Source organism: Canis aureus, chromosome 13 (assembly GCF_053574225.1).
Source record: "Canis aureus isolate CA01 chromosome 13, VMU_Caureus_v.1.0, whole genome shotgun sequence".
NCBI classification, from domain to species: domain Eukaryota; kingdom Metazoa; phylum Chordata; class Mammalia; order Carnivora; family Canidae; genus Canis; species Canis aureus.
This window is the reverse complement of record NC_135623.1, coordinates 48,416,607-48,440,599: the sequence shown is the minus strand read 5'-3', so window position 1 is coordinate 48,440,599 and position 23,993 is coordinate 48,416,607. Positions and strand designations below refer to the sequence as shown.

The following is a 23,993-nucleotide window of genomic DNA, read 5'->3' as shown; positions in this document are numbered from 1 at the left end:
AGTGAAAGAGATAGTCCACTTTCTTTGCCATTTGTTAGCCTTCTACCAAGTAATGGGTCCATCTCTTTCCTTTTTCTCCTTAACCTCTTACATAGTTTTCTTTTTATTTTTTAATCTATAATTTCTTTCTAGTGTTCTTGATGTTGGGGGATCTCTGCACTTATAGATAGGGGACACTGTTGTGTGGTCTTCAAGTAAACACCTGAAGGGGTGGGACACCTGGGATGGTCTGAGCTCCTGGCAAGTCCCCTGCACAGACTTGCTGGTGACATGTATATATTCCTCTCGTCTTCCTGGGTTGAGGTTGTAGGTGATTTTAGTGTCAGCCTCTTAGGATTTTTCAGGGTACCCTATGGGTCTTGAATTATTTTCTAAATTGGAATTTCTGGCTTTGGGGTCATAGCTATGTTTTCTCGGAGTGAATAAATTCAGTCTATAACCTTTTCTTCCAATTTTTTAAGGACTAAAAGACAGAATATGAAAGAATGGCAGAGTTCAAATCACCATGAAATTTGTATGAACAAAGCCTTTAGGAGAGGAGAGGATTATTTTCATGAGCCTTATAGATAAAACCCCATTGCTCTGATCTGAAATATCTACATCTGTGTCAATATCCCAAATATTTGAAGATAATGCTATATAATATTGACTTAGGATGTATATGTACAAAGGCCAATAAAAAAACAACAGTGTATTCTTATGCTAGATACAACCATAAATAACTATTCTTATGTTGGGTACAACCCTTTGAGTCTGAGGTAACTGCCACTGTTTACCTCTTGATTTTCCAAATACTGTAATGCCAAAAACAGTTTTCAAGAGATCTGAAAGCAGGGCCAGTTTATAGCTATGAATGTATAGTGGTAACATTACCCCGGCACCTACAGGGGCTTTGGAGGCTGCCTAGGCTCAGAGACTGTGTGATACCAAGGACTCCATTTTATTCTTCCCAACCTCCTTTAGATATTGGGGACTTACCCATCCATATCCAGACAGCTTGCTACCACCACAAACCGACCTTCTATCAATAACTTACAGCCTCAGCATGGAAACCCAGTAAAAGTTACTTTTTCTCCCCTCATTTACACCCTATAACAAGGCCCTAAGGAGAGCAAAACCAGCTTATCACCTAGAAGAGTATTTTTTGGAGTCTTACAGAATCATGTACAAACTATCTAGCATCTTGGAGTCATCATGAATGGGAACCCTATGGCCAAAGGAGCAGACACAGCTCACTTATGAGCAGATCCACCATCAAGAGAGGCTTCACCTAAAGAAGCTTTGATGCCCTAGCCAAGGTGCTCTAGCCATGGTTCTGTGGACTATGGTGCTCCTAAATATATAGATAATGAGGGACACCAAATGTGTCCCAGATGGATACAGGAGATGGAATAAACTTTTAAAGACTGAAAAGTTACACCAGGGAGAAGAAACACTGTCTTGATCCAAACCTTATCTTTGTAAAAAAGCCATGGTTAAGTTAAAGAAAATATAAGGCATTCAAACTAGCAGAGATTTTGAAAATCCATTAATTTGCTTTGCTTCCATTCTTAATACATAGTCTTCCTCTCATGACTGAAAGAATGAGTGTTTCAACCACTGGCTCAGTATCCTTTGGCAAGGATTCTCAGAACCTTGACTTCTTAAAGGAAAGTAGAGACAGATTGTCACTTACCTTGAAGTGTTGCATGAAAGTTTTTTTATACAGCACAATAGAAATGTAATGAGGGCCACAAATGAGAGCCGTAGTATAGTTTTACCTCATTTAATTTTTGATTTTTTTTTTTTGAGAGAGAGAGTGTGCAAAAGCGCAAGAGGGTGGGGGCAGAGGGAGAGGGAGAGAGAGAATCTTAAGCAAGCCCCACACCCAGCATGAAGCCCAAAACAGGACTCAATCTTATAACCTTGAGATCATGACCTGAGCGGAAACCAAGAGTTTGACGCTAAGCCCACTGAACCACCTAGGAACCCTCTATATTCTTTTCTTTAACTGAAGTATATAGTTGACATACAATATTGTATTCATTTCAGTGATTTGATAGTTATATATACTGCAAAATGCTCACTGTAGTTACTGTCGCCAAACAAAATTACCACATTATTGACTATATCTTCTAGGCTATCCTTTCCATCCCAATGACTTATTTATTTTATATTTGGAAGTTTGTACCTCTTAATCCTCTTTACCTAGTTCTGCCCATTTGGAACCTATTTCTGGTTCCTCTCTGGAACCACCAGTCTGTTCCCTGTAGTTATGAGTCTGTCTCATTAGTATAATTTTAAGTTTTCTAATAGTCATATATTTTAAAAAGAAGGAAGTAAAATTAATTTTAATGTTTTGATATATGTATTTAAAGTTTATCCAATATTATTTCAGCATGTAATCAGTATAAAATCTATTAAAGTGATATTTACCTTCCTGCTGTCCCATACTAAATTTTTGAAATCCATAGGTAGTTTATACTTTGAGCACATCTTGAGTTAGTGAGGTATTTTTCAAGTGCTCAACTGCCACATATTACTAATGGTGACCGTATCATGAAATGGTTCTAAAGCATTAAACATAGGCATCCTATTATTATTATTTTGGTTTTGGTTAGGTACTAATTCTTCCTTACCCAGTTCCTTAATGAGTCCTTTGGGTTGCACAGTGAAAATCTAATTCCCCAGGTTCATATATCTTTCTGATTCCTTCAAATCAGGTGTCTTCTCTGATCCAGCGCTGAGACAACCCTGCTCAGCGTCATCCCAGGGTATCCTGGAAATTGACTTCCTGCCACCTGCTAAAGCTGGCAGCCTGCTTTCTGACCCAGTCAGTGGGAGCTTCTAAGCAACACTGCAGCCTTCTGCACTCCCTGCTTGCAATTACTTGACTGCAAACATTTGCCAACTGGCTGGACTTTTCCTCGGGTATCCTCCTCAGTCGAGGATGGTTATGGCTCTCTAGCAACACAGGGCAGGTGCTAGCCCATCCAGACTATGGAAAAGTCTCTGAAAATTCCCCAATTTGAAGCCACTAGCTTCCCCCTAACATGCATCAGTCTCTATAGAAGGCCCATGAACATTTCCAATAAAATATACACAGAATTTCACCACTTCCCACCAGTTCACTGCTAACAGCTTGATTCAAGCCCCCATCTTCCATCACCTGGGCTATCACAGTAGCTTCTTAATTGATCTTCCTGCATCCTCCCTTGCCTCTCTGCAGCATATTCCCCACACAGCAACCAGACAGAGCCTGTTAACATGCAAGGCAGCTTATATCGCTCCTCTAGTCGCACCCTCCAATGGCTTCCCGTCTCATCACAGTAAAAAGCCAAAGTCCTCATACTGGCCTACGAGGCCCTTTGCAATAACTCTCTTGGCACCCATCCCCCCACCCCGCCCTGCTTTCTGACTCTGATCTAGACCTTGCAGTTCCCTCTCCTTAGGAGGCAGGCTCCTTATGTAGACCCTTGTGTTTCCCCTGCCTAGAGCATGTATCCCCCAAGAGAGCCACATGGCTTGCTCCGCTATGTCCTTCAGGTCATTAGTCAAATGTTACCTTATCAATGAGGGTATGCTTCATAGTCTTGTTCAAAATTGCAACCCTCTGTCAATACTCAACCAGTTTAGTTCTTCTCATAGAACGTATCACTATCTAACATAACATACATGTTGCTTACATATTTATATATACTTTTTCTTGCTTATCAGGACTTTTCCTATATTCCCAGAGATCATATATGTCTGGTTTACCCTTGAATTTCCAGAAGTTGCCTAGTGCTGGGCACATAGTAGGTGCTTGATAGATATTTGTTGAATGGTTAAATGGATAAAAATAATGGCTGAGACCTTGCACCAAATTACCCTCCCAAGTCACAGAAGAAAACAAAAATGCCCTAATGCTTGCAGAAAGTCCAGCAACCTGTGCATTAGGAATGCTGGTTCTACTCCATCAAGAACTCTGAAATGCATTTCCTGTAAATCCCTGCCCAAACCCATGCTGGCTCCTTCCTAACGCAGAGGGGAGTAGTGCTCACAAATGCAAACAGTCAGAGGGAAAACAGGAAGAATGGGAGAACCAAATCCTTTGTTGCCCCCTTGGTTTACCTCCTTGAGAGTTCAAAGCATTTCAAGCTGTGGCCATAATTCTTCCTCCAACTGGATCCATACTTTGCTCCTTTCGCATAATTTCACAGGAAAAAATTATGCCCTAGCCACCTTGAACAGACATGTATGCATACAGATGAAGTAAAAGGTTAAAGCAAATTTTCAGATAACAAAAAGACCAGAATCCATCAACTAGATGGTTTGTTCAGCCTGAATAATTACTAAAATTTCCTTACTTCTCCACTTTCTTTGAAATGACAGGACACCTTTAATCCCCAGTTCACACATTTGTTCAAAAATATCATCTGTTAGGCAAGGTAATTTCCATCTGAATTTCCCTATAGAGACATTAAAGTACTTGCATTATTCGTTTCCTGCTGGGTTAAAATACCCATGACAGTAGTCACCTAGATATTAGAGCCACAAAATCTAGCAGAGGCTAATCTTTGTATTCAGTATAAGTGAAATCTAGAACCCTTGGGTATAGCAATTCTTGGACACCAGGGTCATTTGGATCAGACCCTTTTTTTTTTAAAGATTTTATCTGTTTATTTGATAGAGAGTGAGCACAAGCAGGAGGCAGAGTAGAAGAGGGAGAAGGACAAGCAGACCCCCTACTGAGCAGGGCTGGATCCCAGGAACCTGGGGTTATAACCTGAGCCCATGGCAGACACCCAACCAACTGAGCCTCCTAGGCACCCCTGAATCACCCCTGAATCAGACTTTATATGTGAGAAATATCTGAGGATTGAAGTTCTGTGGGATCCACGGGACAATGGTGGACAATGACAGTGTGGTCGCTGGAGCCCACGCGCCAGCGTTGGCCCACTGAGTCAGATCCCAGAGCCTGCCTTCTCTCCTCCCACATGCTGGCCTGGTCTGTCTGTCCCTCCCAGACACCTGGTACAGAAGTTCTGCAAACTAAGGACATTCTATATTTGATGCAGCTCCACATTCTTAGATTTCACGGAAACTCCACTGGTACAACATTCCTCTGCCCACGGGCCTCCCCAGTACACTATGCGGCATTCCAAAGCCACATGGGAAGGTTTTCCTGATGCCTGCAGACCACAGCCCTACCCACTCTGTCCTTCTTGTTGATTAAACTGTCTTCCCTTTTTGGTAAAGAACTTCTTCAGCCGTTCTTGAAATGAAAATTTAGCTTTTATTTGTGTAATGAAGTTCAAGGAGAGGTTATTCTCACTTATTTGAAGATTCATTGATTGTGATAGTAGAAGACAGCCTCCAGATAGTAGAAGACAGCATATTCCACTTGTATTATTTTGATGGACTTTCACTCTGTTTTTAAACGTCCACTCTATTACAGAGAGAGCATCTTGGAAATTATTTATTTTATTTTATTTATTTATTCATGAGACACACACACAGAGAGAGAGGGAGTGAGAGAGAGAGGCAGAGACATAGGCAGAGGGAGAAGCAGGTTCCTCACAGGGACCCCCATGCGGAACTCGATCCCAGGACCTGGAATCACGACCTGAGCTGAAGGCAGACTTCCAACCGCTGAGCCACCCAGGTGTCCCACTGGAAATTATTTAAAAACAGGATTTAAATCAGTCTGAGACTCTACCGCCTTGAACTGACTCAAGTCTTTTGCCAGGTTGGGTGTCCCCAGAAGGTCATAATTTTGACCAGTCTGCAAAATATTTAATCCCCTAAATTCTGGAGGGTTTATGTTAGCTGAGTCTTTTGATAGAAAACATTTGTGCAAATGAAGAAAGCTTCACCCATTTTCTCTGTCAATCCATGAATATCTACTGTCACCTTACTTAAATCTAGGCTTCTGCTAAGAAGCAACTGAAAGATAATAATTATTATTATTATAACAATAATTATAGCAATACTATTGTTAATAATATAGTAATTAATTATAATAATATAATTATAATAAGAACATAATTATTATAGTGATGACATTATGTTACTAATAGAATTATTAGAGTAGGACTCATTATAATTATTATAATAGCATGATAATATAGGAATAATCACTATTTACCTTATTTAATTTTTAAAAATGACCCATGATATTGATACTTTTATTACCCACATTTTATTGATGAAAAAACTGAGGCATGGAAAGATGAAATTGTGGTCTGAAGTCAAAAACTATATTAAGGTGTTGGGATCCCACTCCTGCCTCTGCTGATTCAAATATTCTTACCTCCAGAATGTGCTGGATCACTTTCCACACTGTTAAAGCATTGCTCATCACAGCCTTCTGGAAATGATGGACTTTTTACCCATGTATATGTTTTTTCTGCTTTCTCATCCCACAAATTCACTCTTCAATACCTGACTCAAGTGTCCCCTCTTCCATGAGGCCTTCCCAAGAGCTCACATGCAGATTTAATCCCTTCTTCTCAGTGTTCTCATTACTGGACTTACTTGACTATCCCAGAAATGTGCTTCTGGTCTTGAATGCAACTTTCTCGCAAGGAGCTTGTCTTATATCTGTGTCTCTACTCTGTATAGTGCTCAATGCATAGCAGGTGCTACACAAAGAATTATTTTATAAATTAAATACGTGTTCTCCAAGTACACAGGAAATGGTTCTTCTGTGTCTTTCCCTGTCATTCCTTCTCCCTACTCTGCTCATGCTGAAGGGACTTCTCACTCAATAATTGAGTGAGATGGCCCATCGCCTATTTTCCCCAAAGCAGAAATAAATCAGGGTTGTACCACATTAAGGATCTTCAGCTAACAATAAGGCCAAAAGCCAAGTTGGGATTGAGCTATCAAAATCTATGGCCTCCTTCTTCATATCATGAAGGGTCGGGCTTGGCCGGGGCGTGGGGGGGGGGGGGGCAGGGAGGACATGTTGGAGGTGTTGACTCCATGTTTTTGCACATACATGTGTACAGTATTACTCTCTTCAGCTCAATTCATTTATCTTTCCAACTAATATTTATTAAATGGTTTCTGTATCCCGTGTGTCGGGCCATGTGCTGAGAATACAATTTTTACAAATAGTAGAAAGATCGGATATAGCCCCTACCGTCATGGAGCATATCGCTGACTTGGGGAAAGACAGGCATTGAACAATCACTTCATACTCTGAAAAGTTATCTGGATCTGTCAGATCCGGCAAGTCTTCATTAATTGTCTGCTGGTTATCACCACTTTCCTTTGCTGCTGCAGTGTTTGTCATAAGATCTTCCCTGAGGCTTAGGGCAGATTCCCTCCCCCTGCACGCCCCCCCACTACATTTAGTGACTGTGCTGCACCTCAGTAGGATACAAATGGGAGGGAAAACTACATTCGTAGCTGATAAGCAATATTTATGGAATGATTATTACGTAGCAGGCCTTATACTTCTCGTGTATTATATCATTTGATTATCATAAAACTGTCAAGGTTCACGTTATTAGCAATTCTGGGGTTTTGTTCCAAGTTTTTATTTATTTATTAAGTAATCTTTACCCCCAACATGAGGCTCAACCTCATGACCTTGAGATCAAGAGTCACATGTACTTCTGACTGAGCCAGCCAGGCGCCACAGCGATTTTGTTTTAATAACAGTAATTACTAATGACATTTAGAGAGGTTATGTAACTTGCCCAGGATTAAACAATTAGTAAATTAAGGGGATGGAATTAAGATCTGGTTGGTAGATCCCATATGTTCTAACTATATAACTATACTGCTTCCCTCCGTTCTAGCGGCAACAAAGAAATCCAGCAAGTTACATCCATGCCAGTTTTTCTTAATTATCCAAAACAGAATGCTTTGGAGAATGAAAGAACTATTAATAATTAACCCCCCTTCAGAAGAGCAGATGTAAGCCAGGACTTTTTTAGACAAATTGGGCCATGGGGCCATCCATTTTGTATTTACTTTTATAGGCAATCTCAGGCTGAATTTTCAGGAATGTGTAAATTTAAATCACAGAAATGTAAAGTATTAAATACTTTGGTTTCCATAAATTCATAAATCTAAGTAAGGCATAGCTTATGATTGTATAAAAAGCTAGTGTTTTCATAGTTCCAGGTACATAATGAAAACTAATGCTTAAAAGAAGGAGTAAATGAAACATATACAAAAGGTCCATGTATAATCAATCTTGGGCCAACTCTCATTTCCACTGGCACTCAACCTTTGGGTTAGCAGGGGGGCCTGATGATGAACTACAGGGCTTTATTTTCCCTTTACGACCTCACCTCCCGCTAAATAGTTGGATTCACTCATTCCTCAAAATATTTATTAAATGCTCAAGTGTTTTTGTGTGTGCACATGACAGGCACTAGAGATAAAGAAGCTGAATAAGTCATGGTGCCCGCCTTCCATATTTGCAGTCAAGGAAGGGAGGCAAACACACAAATGATAAACTCAGAGGCACAGTTTCTACCGTGGTATGTATGAGTTCTATCTAAGCCTCCCAAGTTATGAAAATACTAGCCTTCTACTATCATGAGCTTATGCTCCAAAGTTAAAATTTTAAGGACACCAAAGTATTTAATGCTTCAATTTCCTCTGTGACTTATAATTTCTAGATCATTTTTCCTTACATTAACAATAGAAAGAACATATTCTAGATTCATTTGGTAGATTAGGAAGCTGAACCTTGAGTTTTCCAAGGCCATAGGGTGAATAATAAGCTGGGGGGAGGGCAGGTGTCAGGATGTGAAAATTCAAGTTTTCTGTTTACAAATCAGAGCTGTACTCAGATTGCATGCATACAATACACCTGAAGGGAATAAACAAAATTTAAATCTTTCAACAAACAGACTCTTACAGAATTAAATTTGACCCTTAGAACTATTGCAACTTCTCTTCCATCCTTTTGGAGATTATTCTCAAAATATTGAAATAGTCATTATCAACCACACATATAAAGATATATTTTAAAGACCAAATGAGCTCTACATCAACATAAATTGCTAATCTCAAGATTAGTCAGAAACATCCATTTGTTAAAAGGAGAGAAATCATCTTAATGAGAGAAGTGAGGCGATTTGTCTGATACTCATGAACCATTCATGGCCAAAATTTTGCATCCTTGCTGGGGCGCCATACCACTGCTCCCAGGACCACTGAGGAGTCATGAAGGAGGGCATGAGGTGTGATGAGCATTGGGTGTTACATGCAACTGATGAATCACTGAACTCTACATCTGAAAGTAATGATGCACTATATGTTGGCTAATTGGACTCAAATTTATTTATTTTTTAAAAGATTTTATTTATTTATTCATGAGAGACACAGAGAGAAGCAGAGACACAGGCAGAGGGAAAGGCAGGCTCCCTTGCGGTAAGCCCGATGTGGGACTCCATCTCAGGACCCCAGGATCACGCCCTGAGCTGAAGGCAGACACTCAACCATTAAGCCACCCAGGCATCCCTTGAATTTAAATTTAAAAAGAAAGAAAGGAAGCAACTCCGGTGCACGAAGTCGGAGAACTGGTTTTGAGTGCTAACTTTTCCACTTACTTAACTCTGGGATCTCAATTTCCTTCTCCGCGTGTGGCCATGATAACAGGGACAGGTACTCACCTCCTTGTGTTCAAGGTCATACAAAAAATGTAAGCAAACAATCAATGTAAGTAATAAACAATCTGTTTGGGTGGCAGTCATTGCTTAAACTTTGAAACTTGCTTTAAACACAGTGCAGGGCAAAGAGCTGTTCAGAATACAATTTTTGTGACAAAAAGGGCTAAATATCAAATATAGTTGGAAATCATCAGGCATTTTGAAAGTAAAATCAGAATAAGAATTAGGGAAACCTGGGCTTGAACCCAGGCTTTGAGTACTTAAACTCTCTGAGCCTCATATCTGTCATCGGTGAAATGGGAATAAAAATATCATTCGTTAATGAGGACTATTATAATAAGTACATAAAGAACCCGAGGGAGAACCCAGTTGAGGACAGTGGCCAGTTTTGTCACATGGACTGTTCAATTCACAGCTGGTCACCCAGTGTCTCTACACAGCAAAGACTCACTCACAAATCAGAGACATAACCTTGCTGGCTCAGGGGGAGTAGTCAATGAGTTATCATTATCACAATTCTTATAAACCACACTTGCTGGTATTTGTGGCTGAGGGAGTGAAGGGGTGCATGGCAGTGCTCACAAGGTGATGGAACAATGGGGCTTGGCTGAAAGTCACTGTGACATATTCCACAAGGTAGGCCCACACTGAAATGTCATAGGAGGCAGAGGATACCTTCATTGGACCCCATTTTGGTGGTAAGAATTTGACTCTCCTCATCAGTAGGGGTGATAGTATGTTCACATATTGATCCATTGTTTCACTAATGTTCTCTTACGACCCAAATCCAACTTCAGAGCATCTCATGACTGAAATCTGTTCCACTCACTACGTATGTGGATAGCTAGGCCAAAAAAAAACCCAAAACAAAACCTATAGTTTTTGTGACTCATCACTGTCTTCACAATTTCCACAAATGAATCTGGCCATATTTACCAAGAAAATTCAAATGCTGGGGGCAGAATTGGGAGAGGTCCTTATGTGTGCACAACAAGTCCGAACCTATGAATTGAGTTTCAGAGATAGATATATATGATCCTAGATGAGCCCTTAGTACATGCCAACCACTGCACAAGTACTAAACATCCTGTTATCTCGTGAAAGTTCTCAAACAGCTCTGTTAAGTGAGCGATATGATCCTACTTTACAGGTGGCTGCCAACACCAGAGCCTGCTGCGAATAGATGCCTCATGGCTTTATACACCCGAACTGAAAACACCATCCACAGTGATTCGACCTTGTGGCCCACACAATTCTCTAAGATCCTCTTTTGACTTTAGTAGATAAAGGAAACAGAACAGCTGAGAACTTTTAACTTCCAGTAAATAGGGCCTTTGCTGGGTTGTGAGGGTGGAAGGTGGGGGCAAATACCCTTGCAATATCACTCTGGAAGCTCACCTAAGACACTCAGGATCTCCTGATTAGTCTATAGTCATAATAAAAAAATAATCCAGTGAGCGGGCGCCTGGATGGCTCGTTTGGTTGAGCATCTGATTCTTGATTTCGGTTCAAGTCATGATCTCAGGGTTGTGAGATCGAGACCCGAGTGGGGCTTTGCGCTGAGCAGGGAGTCTGCTTGGAATTCTCTTTCTCTCTCTGTCTCTCTCTCTGTCTGTCTCTCTCTCCCTCTCTCTCAAGTAAATAGATAAATCTTTTAAAAAATAATTCATTGACTATTTAGGGATCCAGCTGAGACTACACAACTTGTGTTATTCCGAGAACATTTGCTGCTATGGTAGCTTAGCAACGAAGAAAACAAAAGCATGAGAGATTAATTTAGAAATGATCAATTTAGAGATTAATATGAAGACATCATTCCTTTTTTGGGAGGCTATGGGTGACCAAGCATACAAAATGCCATTCCCACAGTATGTTTTTAGTTCTCAGACTTTACCAGGGAGACTGAAGTTCAGTGTACAAATGTGTTATCAACAAGGACCAAGTACATCGGGATACACTTATGCCAGGATGAAAGCAACCGTTAAGTGTTTTGGGGTACCTTTTCTGCATGGCTTGCAAGTTTTCTTGTTTACCCTGGCAAACACTGAGTTATTCCTGTGAACCCTCGTATCTGATTGATATGCGGCCTGAGCCACTTGTCCCAGGGGTGGACATCTCTGCTTTGGGGATAATGAATAGGAAAAGTCAAGGACACATTTGTAAGGGAGGTTCCAGGTCTTCCACCCTCAGCAGCATGGATTCGGATTCTGGTACCTCACAAACTACTAATACTAGGGTTAGGTCATGCAGTTTGCAAAGCTCCTTCACAGCAATGTCTCCTTTAGTTTCCATCCAGGGAGGCAAGTACACAAAGAAGTTGAGGGTCACGAAGGGTCACGGACTTGCTTGAGTGATATCAGTAGGAAGGGCAAGAGTTTTAGACCTGTGGCTCTCACACTTGAGCATCCTTTGGGGTTGTGTGGAAGGCTTGTCTGCCTGCCCTAGCTGCTGATGTGCGAGTCAACAGGTGCAGGTGGGGCCTGAGAGCCTGCATCTCTCACTAATTCCTGGGGGATGTTGATGTTGCTACTGCGCCACAGACCCCACTTTGAGGACCACCAGGTAAACGACAGGTTTCTGATTCCTAGCCACATCTCCCCTTCCCACACCCCACTGCCAGTGCATAACAAATGGCAGCAGCTCCCCTGGCTTTCTCCCAGCAGCCACTTTACATGAATCTTTCTTTAAAATGCACACCACAAAGTCTCACTTGAACAATCTGAACATTTACAATTATCTTCTATCTTATTAAAACATTTTAACAAAAATAGAAAGTGTCTTCCCCTGCCGCCCACTGGTAGGGGAAAAAACAATGACAAATAATGCTATTAAAGAGTCTTTTTTTAAAAACCTATGATTTGACAAGAAAATTTAAACTTTGTATTGTGGCATTCATATAAACGAACTCATTTGCTGAAAAGGGACAGACACAACATAAAGTGTGGCCTGGTTAGAATCGATATTCTTGTACCCCAAGCCCAATGTCCCTGTTCACAAAACAAAGAAGCTGAAACACGTACTTGAAGGACTCCATAGTATCTAGGAGGAACTAACATTTTAATTTAAAAAGCAATTGGCCTCTTTTAAATCTCCAAGATGAAATGTCAATTCTGAGCTGGGGTCTCTCCAACTTGAAGCTATTGGCATCTGGGCTGTGTACCTGTCAGGGCAGTCGAGGGGGCTGTTCTGTGCATCATAGGATCTTTAGCAACATCCCCAAGCTCTGCCCACTAGATGCCAGGGGCACCTCCTTAGTTGTGACAACCCCTGGCACGACCAACTGTTGAGAACAAAGGCTTTGTGAGGCGTGAACTCTGACTGCCTGCTGGCTCCATGACCCAGGCCCGATGGGGCATTGCGCCCTCAAGATAACTGAGTTGGTTGAGTTTAATGTGGATCTAGAGATGCTGACAGGCCCCAACCCCACAACATCTTTTCTCATTCTTCACTGTTCTTGAAACCCTACTAAATATTTGTTTTCCTTTGGACTAAATGTTGGCCAGTTATTCCCATGGAATTCTTTTTTTTTTGTATTTCTTTTATTGGAGTTCAATTTGCCAACATATAGCATAACACCCAGTGCTCATGGAATTCTTTAAAGGTACAGGACTCAGAAAGTACTAACCCACTATCACTCCCACGTCTGTATGACTTGGGTTTAGGGACACTGACTAAAGCTAGAGAGGCTGGGACAGAAGCCGGGTCTATGTTTTAAATTCACACATTTTAAGCCTATTTTTCTGAACAAATGATTTCTCCACATTTTAGTTATTTGCCAACCTCTTGTTTGCGTTTTCTATTGCTGTTGGTATTGGTGTAAGAGAAAGGACAATAAGACTGGTGAAAGGATGATGGAAGGTGAAACACTTTTTACATATAAAGGGTGGAATCAATAAATAAGACTCAAAACGAAATTAAATCGGCAGCTGTACCTGTAATTCAGTGAGCTCTGACTTTCCCGGAGGCCAAAGCACATAGAATTTTGGAAAAAAAGCAAGAGCAGCTCAGTGTTGTCCACCCCTTCAGCCATCACTGGTGGTGAGAGAACCTGGATCGTGACATTTAATAATGACCAAATGACCCATCTGGTGTTATCAGCTTGAAACCTATCTGCATATTTGCTATCAATGAAGAAAAATTAGTGCTTCTAGGATATAGCATGGTTTTCACATAAAACCCTTGCTGAATCTCTCCTCCCAAACCCACAAACTAAGCTCAAAATGTAGCAAGTTATTTATTTTATACTGGACTCCAGAAGAGTCTCGAAAACAGATAGTAAGGAAGTGGGTATTTGCATTTATTTATACTCTGACTTGTAGAGATTTCTGGTCATTGTATTTCATTTTTCGCATTAGCCAGAAATCTTGTATGACTTTCTAAAACTTTAATATTGATATATTTCAGACATGAAAAAAAATCCCATAGAGCAGGGTTATCAGGCTCTTTTGTACTTACCACTTAGATTCAACAAAACACTTTGCTATAATTACTCCAGGGCTTTTTTAAAAAGATTTTATTTATTTATTCATGAGAGACACAGAGAGAGCGAGAAGTACAGACACAGGCAGAGGGAGAAGCAGGCCCCATGCAGGAACCTGACGTGGGACTCGATCCCGGGACTCCAGAATCACGCAGGGCTTTTGTTTTAAATAAAAAGGATAGGAAGACAACATTCCCTAACCAGCACTCCTCTTCCAGCCCCAGAGATAACCCTTATCCCGAGGCTGCTGTGTGCCCTTCCTGTGCTGAAGTTACATGCATTTCCATCAACAACAGACGATCTTACTTTGTGTGTCCTGAGAGTTCACAGAAATGGTATCATACTCAAGGTCCACTTTTGATCCCTGCTTTGTTTACTCAACACAATTTTTCAGTTTGAACCATGATGGTACTTGTGAATCTCGTTCCCTGATGTCTCTGCCCAGCAGTAGTTCATGATGCAGTAAATATATTTGTATGCCCTCTCTTGAAGGACACACAGAGTTTCATTCTCCAAAGAAGTGGTGGTCGATTGTGGGGGGCCTGGCCCAGCATGAGAACCCTCTACTGCACACCGTCAGGTATCTGACATCTTCACACTTCCTTTTCTTACACAGTGTGAAGAGCCAACTTCACACTTCCTTTTCTTACACAGTGTGAAGAGCCAACATTCTCTCACTGTTTTCTTATGGATTTTTTTTTCTGGTTACTGTTGATGTTATTGGGGTTTTTTACTTCCTCTCTGAGTTTTTTTAAAGATTTATTTATTTGTTTGACACAGAGAGAGAACATGAGCAGGAGGAGCAGAGGGAGAGGGGGAGGGAATCTCAAGCAGACGCCGTGCGGAGCACAGAGCCCGACGTGGGGCTTCCTCTCATGACCTAGATATCAAGACTTGGGCTGAAACCAAGCATGACACTCAACTGACCGGGCCAACCAAGAGCCCCCCTCTCTGTGAATTTCTTACTCGTAATCCTTTCTCATTGCAGGGGTCTGTAGATGGACGAGGGATTGTTTGCTGCTTACATAACATTGATTGAAATTGTTTATATATTTTGGATGCTAATAAATTGTCTTTAACCCCTCAGTGTGCATTTAAAAAAAATCTGTAGCTTCTCTTCTTTAGTTGTTCATGGTGCCCACTTTTATTTAGGTATTTACATTTTAGGGTAGGTTCATGTACAAGAAGACTTCATTCATGATGGATGCTTTTTGTGTATTGTTTATGAGACCACTGCTCATCCAGATACGATAATGATATTTTCTTATTGTTTTTTTCTTCTAAGCACGTTAAAGTTTTGTATTTCACATCGAGAACTTTAACTTAGCTGGAATTGCTTTTAGTGAAAGGCTTAAGATGGGGATCTGATTTTCTTTTTGTTCTGTAATGCAAGCTACTTGTCCCAGAATCATTAGACTGTAAGCGTTTCTTTATCCCTCACTGATCCATAATGGCACCCATCTCATAGACTAGCTTTACAATACATGTGCACACATGTACACACGCTCACACACACATGCACACACGCACACATGCACACAAGTATACACATCCACGTATGCGTGTATATGGGCTCATTTTTGAGTTGTCTATTCTGTCTCAATGGTCTGTTTCTCTACAGCTACAGCAATATCACCTGCTTTTATTAATCTGGCTCTATAATGACTCTATCTGATGAGGCGAATTTCCCCTCCTAATTCTTCAAAATCATCTTGATTATTCTTGGTCCCTCTATGCTTCCATATAAATTTTGGGATTAGCTTTCTGCCAAGGCCATGAAAAACTGTCGGTTGTGACGTGTTGCATTAAATTTAAAGGTTTATTAGATGACAACTGACACCCCTATGATACTAAATCTTCCTGCAATGACATAAACATCTCTCCAAAGATCAGTATCTTCCCTTATGTACTTCAACAAATGTTTATAATTCTCTCCATCAGGTCTTCCATATTTTAGGTCTGTTCGTAGGTAACTTATAGTTACTTATGTATTCCAGAAACATTCTTTTTACATTCCGAATATAAGGCCTTTATCAAATACACGTTTTACAAATATTTTACCTCAGTGTGTGGCTAATCCACAGTGTTTGGATGGCAACTGGTTAAGATCCTCTATACAGTGTTAACTTGAAATTGATAACTGGTGTCATTGACTTGTTGCTAATTTTGAAGGGAGTGCTCCTATCAGTAATTATGTTTTCAGGTTGAGGTAGATTCTCTTTATCAGACTGAGAAAGTCTTTCAATTATGATTTGGCTAAAAGTTTTAAAATAATGATTGCATTGCATGTTTACCTTTTGTCAAATTACTGTGTGTTTTCCCCCCTTTCATCTGTTCATATGACAAACGACATTCACAAATATTTTAATATTACACCATATTCAACTCTTATGATAAACTCTGCAGACAGACACACACACATTCTCTCTGTCTCACACACACACACGCAGTTAGATTTAATTTACTGGTATTTATGATTTTTCATATATAAATGAGTGGCTGTGCCTTTTAAGTTTTCTTCCCAATACTGGTTTCTCTGCTTCTGCAGTGGAGATTTTATTAGCCTCATGAGATGATTTAGGGAGCTTTCCTTCCTTTGTTGCTTTTGGAAACAGTTGATATAGCACAGCAGTGTCTGTTCCTGGAAGATCTGATAGGTCTCTCCAGAAAGATTCTGTTGGCCAGTTCTTTTTATAACAAGGAAATTTTGGATGCAGATCAAATTTATATAATGATCATAACAAATCTGCTCACATCTTCTAGTTTTGCATTAGTCAATTATAATAATTAATATTTATCTGGATTGTTCATTTTAATAATCTCAAAAAATAATTGGCATTAGGATGGTTTTTACTTTATATTTTTAAATATGTTCTGTGTCTCTATTTGTCCTTTTAAGCCTCCTCATTTTATTTGTTTATTTCTTCTGTCTCTTTATTTTTTTTTTAAGATTTTATTTATTTATTCATGAGAGATACAGAGAGAGAGAGAGAGAGAGAGAGAGAGAGAGAGAGAGAGGCAGAGACACAGGCAGAGGAAGAAGCAGGCTCCATGCAGGGAGCCTGACGTGGGACTCGATCCCTGGTCTCCAGGATCATGCCCTGGGCCAAAGGCAGCACTAAACTGCTGAGCCACCTGGGTTGTCCTCTTTTTTTTTTTTTTTAAATCAGTCATTCTAAGGAATGATTTTGTTGTCTTTGCAGAAGGAGAGCTTTTGGCTTACTTGTTCTTTCATTTATTTCTTTTCATTAACACATTCTCTTTGTTATTTCCTACCTTCTACTTAAAGTTTACAATGTTGCTCTTTTCTAACTTCTTTTTATTTTTAAGATTTTATTTATTTATTTATTTGAGAGAGAGAGAGAGGGAGAGAGAGAACACACACACACACACACACACACACACACACACACACACACGAATGGGAGAGGGGCAAAGGGAGAAGCAGGCTCCCCGCTGAGCAGGAAGCAAGATGCAGGGCTCTATTCCAGGACCCTGAGATCATGACCTGAGCCCAAGGCAGATGCTTAACCGACTGAGCCATCCAAGTGCACCAATTTCTTAACTTCTTGACTTAAATGTTTAACTTATTCATTTGTAATGTCTCTTTCTAATTTATGTGTTAAAGATTATAAACTTTCTCCATGTACCAGCTCCATCTTATAACCTTAAAAATGCAGCGCTTTCATTGTCAACTAATTTCAAATATTGTTACTTCTGTAACACATTTTTAACCAGTAAACTGTTTAAAAATGTATTTTGTTAATTTCCAAACATAGGAGAGGTTTATGACTATAATTTTATTATTGCTTTTTATATTTACTTATATCAAGGAGAAAAAAATCAGATAGGTACTTTGATTCTTTAGTGCTCTTGGGCAATTGCTTTGTGGCTCTGCACATTGTTAATTTTGTAAATGTCCACTGAATGCTTGAAAATAATACTGCTCTCTACTTTTAGGATTGAGAATACTATCCTCTGATTTTAGGATTCCAAGTTTTAATATGCAAGATACATATTCAAGATTTTTTATTTTGTTTTTCAAAATGTTTTATGACTTTGCTAATTTTACCTGCTAAACTGATCTATCAGTTTCTCACAGACGTGTGTTAACCTATGAGTTTGTCATTATCTTATTGCTCCTTTAGATAGCGTGAATCTAGATGATGTGGTTCTTATAGGCCAGGATTACTATAGTTTTCTGATAAATTATTCCTTTTAGCATTATTCACAATAAAGCTTTTTCCCTTCGATAATGTTATAGCTGCTTTCTTCTTTTTTCCCCAAGTTTTTATTTAAATTCTAGTTAGTTTACATACAGTGCAGCATTAGTTTGAGGTGTAGAATCTTGTGATTCATCCCTTACATACGACACCTGGAGCTCATCACAGCAAGTGCCCTTCTTAATACCCACCACCCATCTAGCCCTCCCTCCACATCCCCTTCAGCAACCCTCACTTTGTTCTCCATCCTTAAGAGTCTGTTTTATGGTTTGCCTCTCTCTTTTTTCCCCTCATGTTCATCTATTTGTGTTCCTTAAATTCCACATATGAGTGAAATCATATGGTACTTGTCTTTCTCTGACTTTTTTCGCTTAGCATAATACCCTCTAGCTCCATCCATGTCATTGCAAGTGGCAAATTTCTTTTTTTTGATGGCTGAGTAATATTCCATTGTGTGTATATACCACTTCTTTATCCATCCATCACTCGATGGACATTTGGTATCTTTCCATAATTTTGCTATTATTGATAGTGCTGCTATAAATGTTGGGGTGCATGTATGTCTTTGAATTAATATTTTTGCATCCTTTGGGTAAATACCCAGTAGTGAACTTGCTGGGTCTTAGCGTAGCTCTATTTTTAACTTTTTGAGGAAATGCCATCCTGTTTTCCAGAGTGGCTGCATCAGTTTGCATTCTCACCTGCTTTCTTCTGGTTAATATTTTCCCGGTAAATGCTTTTCCTTCAAGTTCTTTTCAATCTTTCATTATCATTGCATTTCAATAATGTCTCTTAGAAACAGCCTTAGCAGGATTTTATAATTTTATTCAACCTGAGATAATCTGTCTTTTGACTATGGAGCTTACAAGTTCATGTTTATTGTGATTACTGATATATGTGATTTCTTTTTGTAGTGTGATTTTTTGTTTTTTATTTTCCCCTATGCCTTCTTTTTTTCTCCCTTCTCTTCTCCTGTCTTCTTGGGATTACTTGACTTTTCTTTATTCCATTTTTCCCCACTATCAATCTTTAGATGTCCTATATTCTATTTTCATACTTTTAGTGGATACCCACAACTTTTAGCTCTGAATTCACAAAGTCTAAAGTTTAATAATATTTCCACATTTCTTCTTAATGAACAAAATATTTTAGATCACTTATCCCACATTTCATATTACTATTGCAACGTCATAGTTCCATGTTGTTTTATTTTTATTTTAAAAATATTTTTTTTTTCGGGACAGCCGGGTGGCTCAGCGGTTTGGTGCCACCTTCCGCCCGGGCGGGGTATGATTCTGGAGACCCGGGATCAAGTCCCAAGTCGGGCTCCCTGCATGGAGCCTGCTTCTCCTTCTGCCTGTGTCTCTGCCTCTCTCTTTCTCTCTGTCTGTCTCTCATGAATAAGTAAATAAAATATTTTTAAAATTTTTTTAAAAAATAAAAATATATTTGTCTATTTAAATATACTTAAATTTATTTAAAATAAAAATAAAACAATATGGAATAAGGTTAAAAATTACTCTTTTTTTTAGAGAACAGTCCATGTTTGTGCATATTTTCCCTCATGTTTGGTATTCTATTTTTCCATCATCGCTAGTGCACCCCGTTTCCTTCAGGTTCAGCTTCCTTGTTACCTAGGTGCATACTTCAGTGATTTTATTTCAGTGAGGGTCTGCAAGCAATAAACTCAGTCGCTGTGTGTGACATACCTTTATTTTACTTTCTTGAATTTTAGGTAAGCTGGGCATTATTCCATCTTTTTCTGAATTCTATTTCTGTTGCTAGGGAGCCTTGTCAATTGAACTACCATCCCTCATAAGTTTTCTTTGCAATTGCATCATGACTTATCAGATATGGTTTTATTCTTTTTATCCTACTTGGTACTAATATGCTTCATCAGTCTATAGTTTCATGTTTCTAGTGAATTCTGGAAAGAACTTCTATCACTATACCTTTGAATATATTGTCTTCTCCATTCTCAAACCTCTTCCTAGATGCCTGTTTGCCTGTTGAAATGTCCTATGACTCTGTTCTATCCTTCCTGTCACTAACATCCCTTTCAAATTTCACATGTGAATAAAAATGATTGAGTGCACCTAAGGTGATGAGCACTGAGTAACGTATAGAACTGTTGAATCACTCTACTATACACCTGAAACTCATATAATACTGTGTGTGAAATGCACTTCACTAAAAAAGAAAAAAAACCAACAGATTTCACATGTTCTATCTTTTGATCCCTCGGTGTAGCATTCTGTGTAATTTCTTCATATTTAGCTCCAAATCTGTACTTTTTTCTTCTTGTATCTAGTCTGCTGTTGAGTTTTTCATTTAAATAGATATTAATTTAATTTAAATAACTCTTGAGTTTTTTAATTTAAAAATACATTTTAAATTATAGGCAGTTCCATTCAGTTTTTCTTCAAATCTAATTATGTTTTAGCGTCCAGTCTATTTTTTAAGTTAAAAGTTTTTTGTTTCCTATTTCATAAACTCCTCCAGCTATAATAACATCTGAAATTATGGAGATGATCATCCTCCTCTTCATTGTGTCTGCTGATTCTCCCTTTTAGTGGATCAGTTTTTCATATCGTTTGCAATTTTGGGCTGTGATTTCATCTTTGTCTGCACTTTCTTCCTGCCAGCTCCCACGTGCCAAGGTAGAAGTGTCTCTACAGAGCATACTCATTTGCCTCTGGTTTTTGTCTAAGACAAATCTTTACATGTGTCTCTTTGCTTGAAATACCAGCACAGTGTGGGAACATGCATTCCAAGCCACACCTGAAGACAGCTCAGGCTTGGGTTTTGACATTCATGGGGAAGGTGGGGGCTATTTTGTTCTATTAGAGCCTCAAGAAAAGACAAACATCCCTGCTACTTTCATGACCTTGTGGATAGAGATTTTCTCCCCACTCTTGTATGGCGAGGCACCCCCACCAAGGGTTAGAACCTTATGTCACATCTTCTGAGTCTTCTTTTCCTACATGAACATGAAAACCACAACTCCTGCCTATTTGGAAGACATTTCTATAGCCAGCATTCTCCTAGATTGCTGTAGTGTTCCTTTGTTCAGACTTTACTCTGGTTATGCAATTTGAGATCTGGGACTTTGGCTTTCTTTATTCTAAACTCATCTTTAACTAACTGTGTTATATATTATCCAGTGTGTTCTCTGTGTGTGTGTGTGTGTGTGTGTGTGTGTGTGTGTGTTTAAACTGGGAAGGGACTCTGCACTGGATCTGTCTATACCATGTTGCCAAGACTGAAAATATTCGCATATAACTTCATTTAGACATATATATTTGAATATCATTTTTTGTCACTTATTAACTGTGCTCTAACTTCTTACTGCCTCAGTTTCCCCCTACAAAAAATGGAGTTAATTATACCTACTGCATTTGACTGCCATAAAGATTAAATGAGATGGTGCATATAAGCCAGGCACAGCACCTAGCATGGAGTAGCCACATGATAAATGTGAACTATTAATTAGGTGGTTTTGAGTACAATTGATAAACTTCAATTATGCTATTGAATATCTATAACTCTACAGGTTTTAGACATTATTAAAATTAGTTTTTATTTATTTATTTTTAATAAGCACAAGCTTATGCTTGTATGCAGTGTATTTATTTTATTCTCCAGAGTCTTAAAGGGGGTAAAAAACCCATTTGGTCCACAACATTTTCTTTCCAATGATTTTTTAGTGTCTATAAGGCCCATGATTAAATATAACCCAAAAGATGAACAGATGAGATGTTGTTCTGAGACCAAGTCATTAAGATACGTGCCATGTGTCTTCTGGTCTAGCCATGCTTCTGATTTGATGAGCTTACTCCAAATTCAAAGCCTTTTCCTCATGTTCTGGCTTAAATGAGAAAGACTTTCAAGGAAAAGATTCAGTCTGTCAAAGAAGATGTTTATCTTATAAGTAATAGGAATCCATGAATGGATTAAAAGCCAAGGAATGGCATAATCCAATTTGCATTCTTATGAGATGGCTACTTTTGGAGGAAGATATAATAGACAGAATTCTAAATGGTCCCCAGGATTCTCACTGCCTGTGAGCAGGTGTGCATAACTTGTATAATCCTCTACCCTTGAGTGTGAGAGGAACTGTGAATGATGACAAGTCATTCCTGTGATTTAGTTATACTGTATATAAGATTCTGACTTAGTGTCTGGGGTGAGGAAAAGATGGAAGTCAGAGAGATGTGCTCCTACTGACCTGGAAAAAAGTAACTCTCATGTTTATGGAGCAGGATTTGTGAAAGGAACAACAGGTGGCTTCTAGTGCTGATGACCAACAAGAGAGTAGAGATCTCTATGCTACGACTGCAAGCAATTGAATTCTGCTAACATCCCCGTGACCTTGGTAAAGGGTTCTGAGCTCCAGAAAGGAAACATAACATAGCTGATATCCTGTAAGAGCCTCAGCAGAGAAACCAGCTAACCCATACCTGGACTTCTGATCTAGAGAAACTGGAAGATAATAAATGGGTGTTTTTTCAAGCTGCTAAATTTGTAGTAAATTGTGACATAGCAATAGAAAATTAATGTGGAAAGTAATAATCGGAGATGTTTCAGTTGGGTTATCAGAATAATACAGGCAAAAATGAGAATATATACTCACACCGAGTCTATTGGAATGGAGATGCTGAGAATATTGAATAAAGATCTATCAATCAAGTAGAGATAATAAAACTCAACCACCCACTGTCAGCATGACACTGACCCAGAATATTTTAAGGTTTTTGGGTAGGCCTTCATGGCTTTAACTAAACTGGAAGAATTGGGGGTGAGAAAAGTTTCATTGTGAACATAATGAGTTCAGTATAGGACAGTTTGGGATTATAAACAAATGGCCTTAATAATTTCCCTCCGTGTATTCACACTTCTTTGCAGTGAGACTTCGTAGCTCTTTCCACCAAGAAATGGAAGCTACCCAACCCTTGTCTCCCGCCCTTGACTTGTAGTGTGTATTGGCCAATAGAATGCAGATGAAGGAATGTGTTCCAGTTCCAAGTCTATACCTGAAGACGCTCTGGGCATTTCTGCTCTTTCTCTTGGAACCATGTAGCCCCTGCGTGAGCAAGCCTAGGCTGGCCAACTACAGAATGGAAGATCATGTGCAGCAGGAACAAGCCACTTGACTGAGGCCATTCTGGACCAGCCAACCCACCTTATCAAATAGCCGAGCATGGACACATGAGTGAGTCCAGCCTATACGGAAGAACCACCCTGCTGAGCCCAGCCCAAATGGCCAACCCACAGAATCATGAGCTAAATCAATAGTTACCATTTTGAACACTAATTTTTCAGAAGTTTATCATATAACAAAAGCTGACATCTATAGAAATATTACATTTGATATTCTCATGAAATATCCACTTAGATATGAAGGAAGCTTGGTTCTGATCTGGATCTCAGGAAGGCAGATGAAGTTCTACATAAATCTCTCTACTTAGAGATTTATTGCTTATTAGCATGGGGATGGCATTGGTGTCAGTCAAGGATGTATCTGAGAATATTTATTTTCTGAATAAGATAGTAGTTTTCTGATCATGAAATATTGTTCCTCATTCAGCTCTATGGCCATTATTTCTTAGGAGATGCTATCATGAGATGAACAATTAGGGAAAATACCTCTAAGAGAGTGATGATTTTTCTCTTGAGGCATTTTGGTGTGTC

General features: G+C 39.3%; 1 long non-coding RNA gene across 4 annotated transcripts in view; it reads right to left on the bottom strand.

The window, feature by feature from the left end:
- The window catches only part of LOC144281654 (uncharacterized), a 39,941-nt gene extending 27,082 nt beyond the window's left edge, over positions 1 to 12,859 (bottom strand). For all 4 annotated transcript variants that reach the window (XR_013350084.1, XR_013350082.1, XR_013350081.1 and 1 more), the window contains exons 1-2: positions 12,620 to 12,859; positions 9,540 to 9,605 (exon numbers count right to left, since the gene is read on the bottom strand). This is a non-coding gene — a long non-coding RNA (uncharacterized LOC144281654). The remainder of the gene's footprint in view (positions 1 to 9,539; positions 9,606 to 12,619) is intronic.
- Positions 12,860 to 23,993: the final 11,134 nt, after the last annotated feature.